We start from the raw sequence: 9,646 nt of genomic DNA on the forward strand, positions 1-9,646 counted from the left end.
TTAGTGTGACCTTTCAGAGCATTTTATTGCGGCGTTCAGGAGTGACCATGAGGTGATGATTTGTACTGGGTCTTCGCTCATCGTTTCCGTGGAGCGGCTGCCTCAAAGAAGTGCGGCTCATAATTCCGAAACTACAGATATAATTTTTCGCTGCTGTTTGCAGCGATCATTCCTGGTCCCTTAGCCGTTTGACTACCCAAAATTTAGTTCTAGCCCGACGCCATGCTTCAAACCAGAGGAAAAATCCAAACTCACTACGAGGAAAGTGCGTTCTGCCGCGAGTGTCACTAAAGCTCATCATGTGACAGTGCGCGAATGACATTTTAAGCCAATGTCACTTGTTGAAAGTGGCACTAAATGCTCCAGTTTAGCAGGAGTATAATGCTCTCGGATTAAAAACTGTTCCAATCCGTGCTACACCTGCACTACCACATTGCAGTAATGCATGCATAATGTTGTCACTACAGAAACCTTGAATTTGTCTCGTTGCGCTTGCATTTCGTGCTGTCGCCCAAGACGCCTTCCGCGTGAGGGAAACTTCAAGAGGAACCTCATTTAGTGTTCTGGCTTCTATGGCCAAATGTCCAAGGACGTGTGGTAATGGCTTGGCTAGGCTACATGCTGGAAACGCTAATACATGAATTGAACGTCGCTTCTCATCTCTCGGTCGCTGTTCGCGAAGGTGATCTCGGCCCCTCTTCACCGCGACAGATGCCCCGGACCGATGTCGCTTCGTCGTGGCGGCGCCAGGCGAAAGTGCGCCTCTTCGGACTACTCCTTCCTCCTCTGTTCCCATTCATGTCGACAAGTCCGCTATACTGTAGAGCCTAGGCCATCCATTTAGTGTTTGTCTCTTGGCTTCTTTTCTAGTCTTTTCGTGTTGCTTTTCTGCCATGAAGGAGTCGCTTCCCGCCGCTCAGCGCAGAGCGCTAGATTTTGCAATTATAAATGCCCCGTAGAGACATGCACTGGACTTATGGTGATAGTCGAGCTGTTTACAAAGCCAAACACTTTTATAGTTGCACACTTAAAGGTTAGAAACACGATGAAACTTAAAATTATTCCAGGTGTACTTTTTTTGCTGGTGACTTCTTGCGTCAAGTCGAAGGTTTCAGCCTCGAAATGCATGCCTGTATTAATAAACGCTTGAACAATACACTCATGGGAACAAGTGAACGGCATCGCACAAAAACTAAAATATATCGCCTCATCGCATGGCCGGAGTGTAGGAAACGAATTCCTTGTTTTCCTTCGCTCTCTGATTTCTGCTACTATAACTTTACTTGGTCGAGACAGACAGCGTGCTCACTTATTCCTCAGTCGCTGTCGCCATATTGAAGGCTAACAATATTCCTCTTACATTCTTGTTTCTTGATTTTGCGATTATAGGTATTTTCTCAAATTTCAGCGCATATTAACAGTGCGATATTTTCTCAATCGGCCACATTACAGAGCGCAGATATGCAGACGCACGCTACGTGTGCTTTCGGTGCTGCAGCTTGCGTTCGTGAGTGGGTGCGGGTGTGCGTGCGTATGTTCAGCGCAGCGCGTGTGTAGCGAAAAATACGGCGCCGGAGAGACACGGCACACTGTGTATAACTGCGGCATGTTTCTACCAGGATGTAGCTTTTTCTTTTCTCCACATCCTGGAGGCACCTTTTGGAAACCTTACAACTCAACAGAAAGAATCGTGGAAAGCTCCTCGCCCCCTCAAGCGATTCAACAAGCCCGTCAACCATCTTGCCTTTTCCATCCCCTTTGTCTGTTCCCACAAAGGCGCCTTTCCCAATATCCGACTACTCAGCATGCGTTCGTCAGGCGCAGAGGAGGCTTCACGCCGCACTGATACTTTTCTTTCGCCCGCTGAGCCCTTCCTGCTCCCCCCTCCTGCCACAGCGTTGAAGGTATTACGAACAAAGATTAACCCCACCGCCCAACTCCGCCGCGGTGTTCCCTCCCGTCTGCCCACGGGCGGCTATGCGAGGCAGGGAAGGGGAAAAGAAAAGAGAGAGGAGGAGTTCAGGGTGAAGCGACCCGTGGTGGCAGTTTGCCGAACTAAACGGCCATGTCCCCGAAAGCTGGGCTTTTCTTTCCCTCAAAATCATTTTAATTAACTTCGCCATTGCAATAACTACAACAGTTCCGTCACTCTCCGCATTGCATCAAGACACTTGCTTCATGTCCTTGGATTACCTGTTAGAAATTTTCTCGGCGCCTTACCCCTTCGTTATGTCTGCCTTCAGGAGTGCCACATGCGAGCACACGGTCCATCCTCGAGAGTGCCTCCTGCCAAGTCAGCTTGCCGCACGCGATAGCTCTACCTGCATTGCATGTTTACGCACGGCATATTATCGAGAGCGCCAATTAACAAGCCAGCCTGCATCACATGAGACATTTTCTCCAGCGCCTACGCCCATGCAGGCCTGCATCACACGGCATATCATCCTGCACCATATGTCAACACACGGCACATTCGCCAGAGTGCCTATTCTCAAGTCATCCGGACCACACAGTTCTACATGCATTGCATGTTAACACAAGGAATATTATCGAGAGCGTCCACTCCCAAGCCAGCGTGCGTCACGTGCATGGTAGGTCTCCCTGCATCACATGACAGCATAAAACACATTTTCTAGAGCGTCTATTATAAGAATATAATCCTATACGTAGATGACGCAATTGTTGTTTGCTATGCAGTTAACATGCATAAAATACCTACCGAGGCGACTATACGGTTAAAAGAACGTAGCGTCTGGTTAAAGTAAAAATTAGCTTCAACTGAATACAGAAAACACAAAAGCTTATGGTTTGGGAGGGTTTGGTGTCCCAAAGCGGCTCAGGCTATGAGGGACGCCGTAGTGAAGGGCTCCGGAAATTTGGACCCCCTGGGGTTCTAACAGCGCACAGTACACGGGCCTCTAGAATCTCGCCTCCACTAAAATTCGACTGCCGCGGCCGGGATCGAACCTACGTCTTGCGAGTCAGTAGCCGAGCGCCATAACCACTGAGCCACCGCGGCGGCAAAACACAAAGCACTTGTTCGAACCTAAAGTAACTACAGACCTACCTAATTTACTTCTGCAATTTCAGGAATCATTTCACCAACATGTAAATACAATACGTTTCTTAGCAGTCATTTTTCACGAGAACCTGTCGCGGTCACCCCATGTCGACGCGCTAAGAACAGACGTCCCTAAGCTTTGAGGATGATAAATGAACTAAGGCACCTCCTCTTAACAAAAGATAAGCGACAGACTCACTATGTCCTTGTACATTCACGATTCACATTTTCTTCTCAGGTGCGGTCAACAAAAACCGAAACACACCTGAATTCACTGTTATCCTCGCTTAAGGAAGCACTACGGGCAATATCTAAAGTTGTTTCCACGGAATATAGTTTTCCATACTGCACTACCTGCTTTAACATACTCCCGATAAACCAGTTATTAAAGGAAAACCTCGGACTGGAATTCTTACGCCAACACAAAATAAACATAATGCAGTTTGAAGAAAAATATCCTGTTAAGTAGATTCCATCAAAACTACGAAAAAATATCATAGTTAAGTCCCGATTACGTGCATATTATGGCTTATAAAGATTAAAATCAATAATACAAGAACTCATGAACCTGACCCCTCGAGATAATGCGCTCCTGCAGAATAAAAGCCCCGACCACAAGCAACAAATCAAGGCAGCATTTCTTTCCGAGTTGGAGGCTCAGAAATAATTGCCTGAGCCTACATTTTGATCCCAGCGTGGTGCATAGTGTGTGTATTTCATGAAAGCTCATTTAGTACAAGATGTATGTTTAACTTTGCCAACTGTGACACATGAGTACGAATTTGTTAATTTGCTGGTAAATTCCACCGCTGCTCACTTGCCACCCCTCCTGGCAGTTAGACACTGTAAATAGGCGTTATTGTTGTAGCTGTCTTCACCTTCGTTCAATATATTGTTTCTGAATGATGTGAAATAGTATGTTACAGATTGCTTTCGCTTCGGGTGCTGTCGGGGTGGCATAGCCATGTTACGCTCTTTTCAGGCCTTTTGTTATGCCTCCTGAGGCAATTATACGTAACTGTCTCGAATAAAGAAAGAACGGATTCACGCACGCATCAAACCGAAGCTTCACCTGCAAAAGATGTCAACACACGGCTCCTTCTCGAATGTTCCTTCTCCTGAGCCACCCTGCATCACACAGAAGCTTTATCTGCATCACATGTTAACGCAAGGCACATTTTCTAAACCACCCAAAATAAAGCCAGAATGCATCACGCAGTAGCTCTGACTCAGCACACAGCAGGTTTTCAAGAGCGCCTATTCCTAAGCCAGCCTACATCACACGAAAGCTCTAACTGCATCACATGTTAACACACAGAACATTCTTTAAAGCACCCATATTCAAGAAAGAAAGCATCACACAGTAGCTCTGTCTGCATCATATGACAACACAGAGCATATCATTTTAGAACGCCTGCTCCCAAACCATCGTGCATCACACGGTAATTTTTCCTGCATCACTTCTGAACACACGCCTCTTTCTCGAGAGGGCCAACTGGTGAGCCACCCTGCATCGAAATTAACGTGCAGCACATTCTCCAGAGCACTCACACCTAAGCCATCATGCATCACATGATAACACGCAGCACATTTTATAGAACACCCACTTACAGCCCGCCTGCATCATACGGGAACTCTACGTGCATCACATGTCAGTCACGGCACATTCTTGAAATTGTCCATATCTAAGCCAGCTTTACATCACACGGAAGTTCTGCCGGCAACAGTGTCAACAAAAAACGCATTACCTCGAGCGTTCACACCGGAATCCGCCTGAATAACACCACAGCTCTGCCTGCATCACATCCAACAAACTATTTATTTCCTAATGAACCCATTCCCAAGCCCCCTCTACCAAACTGCAGCTTTGCCTGCATCACATAATACATAAGGGAAGTTACAAAGGTTGTACACATGTGCATGAAATAAATGTATCTCGCAGATTTTTCAGGCTCTTCTACCTAACTTCTCTTTATTAACAATGTAGGTTCACAACTGGTAAGGCAGGTTAGTAAAGAGTGCCGATGTGAATGCAAAAAAAACCTTAAAAACTTTTTGTGATGCTATGCACTTTTCATGGAGTTTTACTGGTGGCGAAATACATCATAAATCTGAAAGACCACCTTGAAGAGCAACCACCATATATGAAAACTTTTGAAAAGTTTTTTTTTCAAATTCAGACTGTACATTTCGGCACCTGTGATGATCACTGCGAAGAACGGCCCAGGGCATTCGTCAATGATGGCTGAATCTGTCACTTCAAGAGAATCATGAAAGGCCAGTCTAAAATCTGCCTGAAAATCGTGAAGGAAAGCATGAACATTCCTAATATGACATGGCGAACCTCCACTGAAGAATTTGGGCACACAAAAAAGTCTGCTGGCTGGGGTCTTTAGGTCTTAGAGGATACGAAAGAGGCTCGTGTGGGTTTTGTAAATGCCAGCTTCCGCAAATTCAAGAAAGGAAAAACATACAATTTGAAAAACATTGTAAATGGCCTTGAAATTTTCAAGTTTATCTCTTAAATCAAACAGAACAGCATGGGTTGGTTGACAAAAGCAAGAGTACAGCGGGGAACTATGGAAGCGATGTTTACCTTGTTTTTGCATCCACTCCCAAGGCCTCGAGCGATACGGCAGCTCTTTCCACATCGAATGGCAACATACGACAGTTTTTCTCGGCCACCCACGCCCAAACTCGCTTGCATCACACTGAGCATTCTCCTTGCGCGCTCTGCCAGGCCCACATGGGATTATAGCCGAGGCCTATTTAGGTAATCTTATGAAACCTTCCATATGAAATCGAACGACCAGAGACCCCACTGTGCACAGTGTGTGCGGTCGGTGAAAAACTTTGACCGTTTTTAATCTGCTATCGCCCTTTCTTTGCATGATTGCGTAGAACTACGCAACGGCGTGCTGTTGTCGAGCTGAGTCCACATCGGGACTCAATCTTGACTAATGAGCTTGGGCCCTTGGTAATACGGCCTCCACGCTGGGCGGTGGTGGGGCCTCTCGGCAATTTCTCCACCTGAGTCATTTGTTTACGCGCTGCGACCGCTGGTGCTCTTTAAAGGTTCTTGAGGAGCATTAAACATATGCACATATGCACCGTGCGGAAATCTGTGCGTGCGTGCATGCGTGTGTTTTTGTGGCGGGGGTGAGGAGCTAACCCCTCCAGTTTTCTTTAAATAGTGCATCTTCCTTCTTCGGTTGAGGGGCCAGAAGGTAAACCCAGGAGTTTCGCATTAGGGATAATACGACAGCGACGCCGTTGACTTCAGAGACAGCATATGCTAAAGCTTTCAAAGGGTTTGGTCGGGTGAATTCTTAGGCGCGGCCTAGTTAGAACAGAGAACATTGGCAGCACAAACAGCTTCTTGGTCGCATGTTGTCAGCCAATTCTGGATCACAAAGAAAGCCACTTATCTCAGTGAGTCCGAAGGCTTCATTTACCACTTCCATCTTGGAAATATTTTAATTCGCTACTTATACTGCCGCGTTGTCGTTCTGACACCACCATCCTCCCATGACGGTCCATACTGTGTCAAGAACAGTCAGTCAATGAAGCCACAGAGGCAACTGTTTCAGCTCCCGTGACTGTAGGTATTCTGTCAAAAACAGTCGGTCAACGAAAAACAAGAAAAAGCACAAAAATAAAGGCATTTGATCTGTTTTTTTTTGCTTGCAGAATTTAGCTGTGTTGCAATGCATGGTTGTCTTCGTAAATATGGAGACGAGGCTGGGCGGCACTGCTAGATGCCCTGGGGATACGCGTCCCGAGCGTCAAAGACACCACCTCACGCGTCCAGAGAGGCAACTGTTTCAGACCAACCAGCCCTTCCGGAGCTACACCAGGTGAAACACGTGTGCTCGAACAACGCCCTTTGCTTGCGCAGCAACCAGGCTGGCGCGAAAACACTGCACAAGCACGCCTGCTGCACGAGTGCGGCAACAAACACCTCTTCCAGCTCAGCCAACCGGAACACGCTGCACGGTTATGTAACGGGGTCGCGTGTACAGAGGAAACGTCTCGTGTGGAGCAGCCTGTTATTCCGTCAGGGCGCCGACTGCGAACCGAGGGGGATTTTGTCGCCGGCCGGAAAAGCGGTTGTGCTTCGCTGGAGGCGACGTTTACTATCGGCATAAATTGAAACGTCAGCGGATATAATGAAACACGGACGATGGTTATACGCGTTATCGTCGCTCGCGTTCGCGGTGTGCGACGTTGCTGGCTAACCAGGTGCTTATCGTGCACTTATATGCGTGACCCTCTGCGACAAAACACGAATCGTGGGTGGACGTAGAATCGTGAATACCGGCAGAAACGCGAGTTGTAGTTGTTGGTGTTTTTTTTTTTAAATATAACAAAATTTGCAGGTTGGTTGGTTGGTTTATGGGCTTTAATGTCCCAAAGCGACTAAGGCTATGATAGACGCCGTAGTATGGGGCTCCGGAAATTTCGACCACCTGGGGTTCGTTAACGTGCACTGACATCGCACAGTACACGGGTCTCTATAATTTCTCCTCCGAAGAAATTCAACGTCCGCGGCCGGGATCCCCGCGACGCCAAGAGTACAGGCCGCACGAAATGCAGCACAGTATTCCTAAATGCATACGGTACCTTCTCCTCGCAAAAACTTAATGGAGCATTCACTGAGGCCTACGTATTGTTCGAGTCTATCACCTACAAAATACACGGTGAGCTTACATCTGCATTAGTGAGGTGGGCTCCGACTGATGCCCATGTGTCACAGCGCTAGCTGTACAAGTGACGGTGACGCGTTTCACGACGTTCAACGCTGGCACAGGTGCAAGAGCAAGTTAACATTTGCACAGGTGGTTTGGTTTGGTTTGGTTTATGTGGTTTAACGTCCCAAAGCGACTAAGGCTATGAGAGACGCCGTAGTGGAGGGCTCCGGAAATTTCGACCACCTGGGGTTCTTTAACGTGCACTGACATCGCACAGTGCACGGGTCTCTAGAATTTCTCCTCCAAAGAAATTCTAGCCGCCCTTTGCACAGGTGGGCTTCCGTGCACGTTGCAGAGAAGGACCGGCAAAAATGATCGGGCGTGGGAGTCAGGGCACGAAAACGTCAAAACGTAGCCGCACAATGCATTTCACGCATTAAACATCAAAGAACAAAAATTGCTATGCTTTAACTACTGTTGAATCTGGTTAGAAAGCGAAAGCTGTGGTGTATCGGGCAACTAGACGCGGCTTGGCGTCTGTGCCGTTGAATGTGTTCCGGACAACTTCGCTACTCGTTTAATTGGCACATCTGTAATTTACACGCTCATAATTAAATTATTCACGCACCTCTAAGTACATAACTCGAAGATACGTTTCTACGACATCTGTGCATTCACTAGACACGCGCCATCTGCTGGACCATCACCGTCCTGTGTTGCTGTTTCAGTTGGTACCGCATGACGGCGCTACGGCTGCATACCATGCACTGAAGAAAATTCACACGAAACGTGCTTCGCGACTCGTTAATTGGGATATCTGTAATTTACATGCTCATAATTAAATTATGCATGCACGCCTCTGTACATATCTCTAAAATATGTGTCTTACACATCTGTGCATTCCCTAGACGCGCATTCATTCACTTCCAAGAGTCGAACAATCGCGACGGAGACACCAGCAACCTGCCAGATCTTCCCGGCATGCCTTGTCAGGTTAGAATTCTCTCAGCAGCCTCAAATCTTCCAGCCTGGGTAGCCAATCGGGTACACATTATCGTGATTTCAGCACCTCCAAAAATCTATGTGCATTCTCCCGAAACTACATGCTGGTGTAAAGATTTTCTTCATGTCCCTGTAGTTTTTGTACTGTTTTGTCGAAGTATGGCAGTACAGAGAAAAAAACAGTCGTGACAGTGTGGAAGCGCCCCGTCTCGCACGCCGGAGGCCCTAGTTCGATTCCAACCTACACCACAATTTTCTTCTCTTTTTTTATTAATTGAGGCAGCTTCAAGGTCATATCTGCGTCGTAACATGACCTTCAAGGTTTGTACGCGAGAAGTGGAGCTTTCGCTCTGAAGTTCCACTCGATGTCCGCCCTGGTGGCGATCATAAGTAAGGCTTCTTTTTCGGCTCGTCTTCAATACCCGGCGCAGCAAGAGCTAGGGGAGTATGTTTTAGGCAGTGTGCACAGCGCGTCGGTTCGAGCCATGGCTATTTGTCGGCTGTGCCAATTAACTGACGCGCGGAATTTATTTATTTCATTTTTTTATACAAGTACCTGCAGCGCCCAGGGGCATTATAGCAGGGGGGACAATAGCAGTAAACATATACCTAAAATGAGCAAGTCACAAATATTGAAAATAAACAATAAGGCACATTTGTCTAAAATAAAATAGAACGCATAACTAAAATGTCGGTCCGAGAAAACAAGTTTTGAAAGAGTGGAAAGCCTCTACGACAGATTGGTCGCCAGGAAAGACTGAAAATGTTTACCCGTTTTGCATTGTTCTATGCTCTTGGGAAGCCTATTCTAATGTGAAAAAATATGAGGAAAAAAAGAATTACGAAACACATCAGTTCGACATCGCGGTACAAGAACTTTCAAGTTATGATC

The sequence above is a fragment of the Amblyomma mixtum genome, chromosome 5 (assembly GCF_055824585.1).
Source record: "Amblyomma mixtum isolate Tamu chromosome 5, ASM5582458v1, whole genome shotgun sequence".
NCBI classification, from domain to species: domain Eukaryota; kingdom Metazoa; phylum Arthropoda; class Arachnida; order Ixodida; family Ixodidae; genus Amblyomma; species Amblyomma mixtum.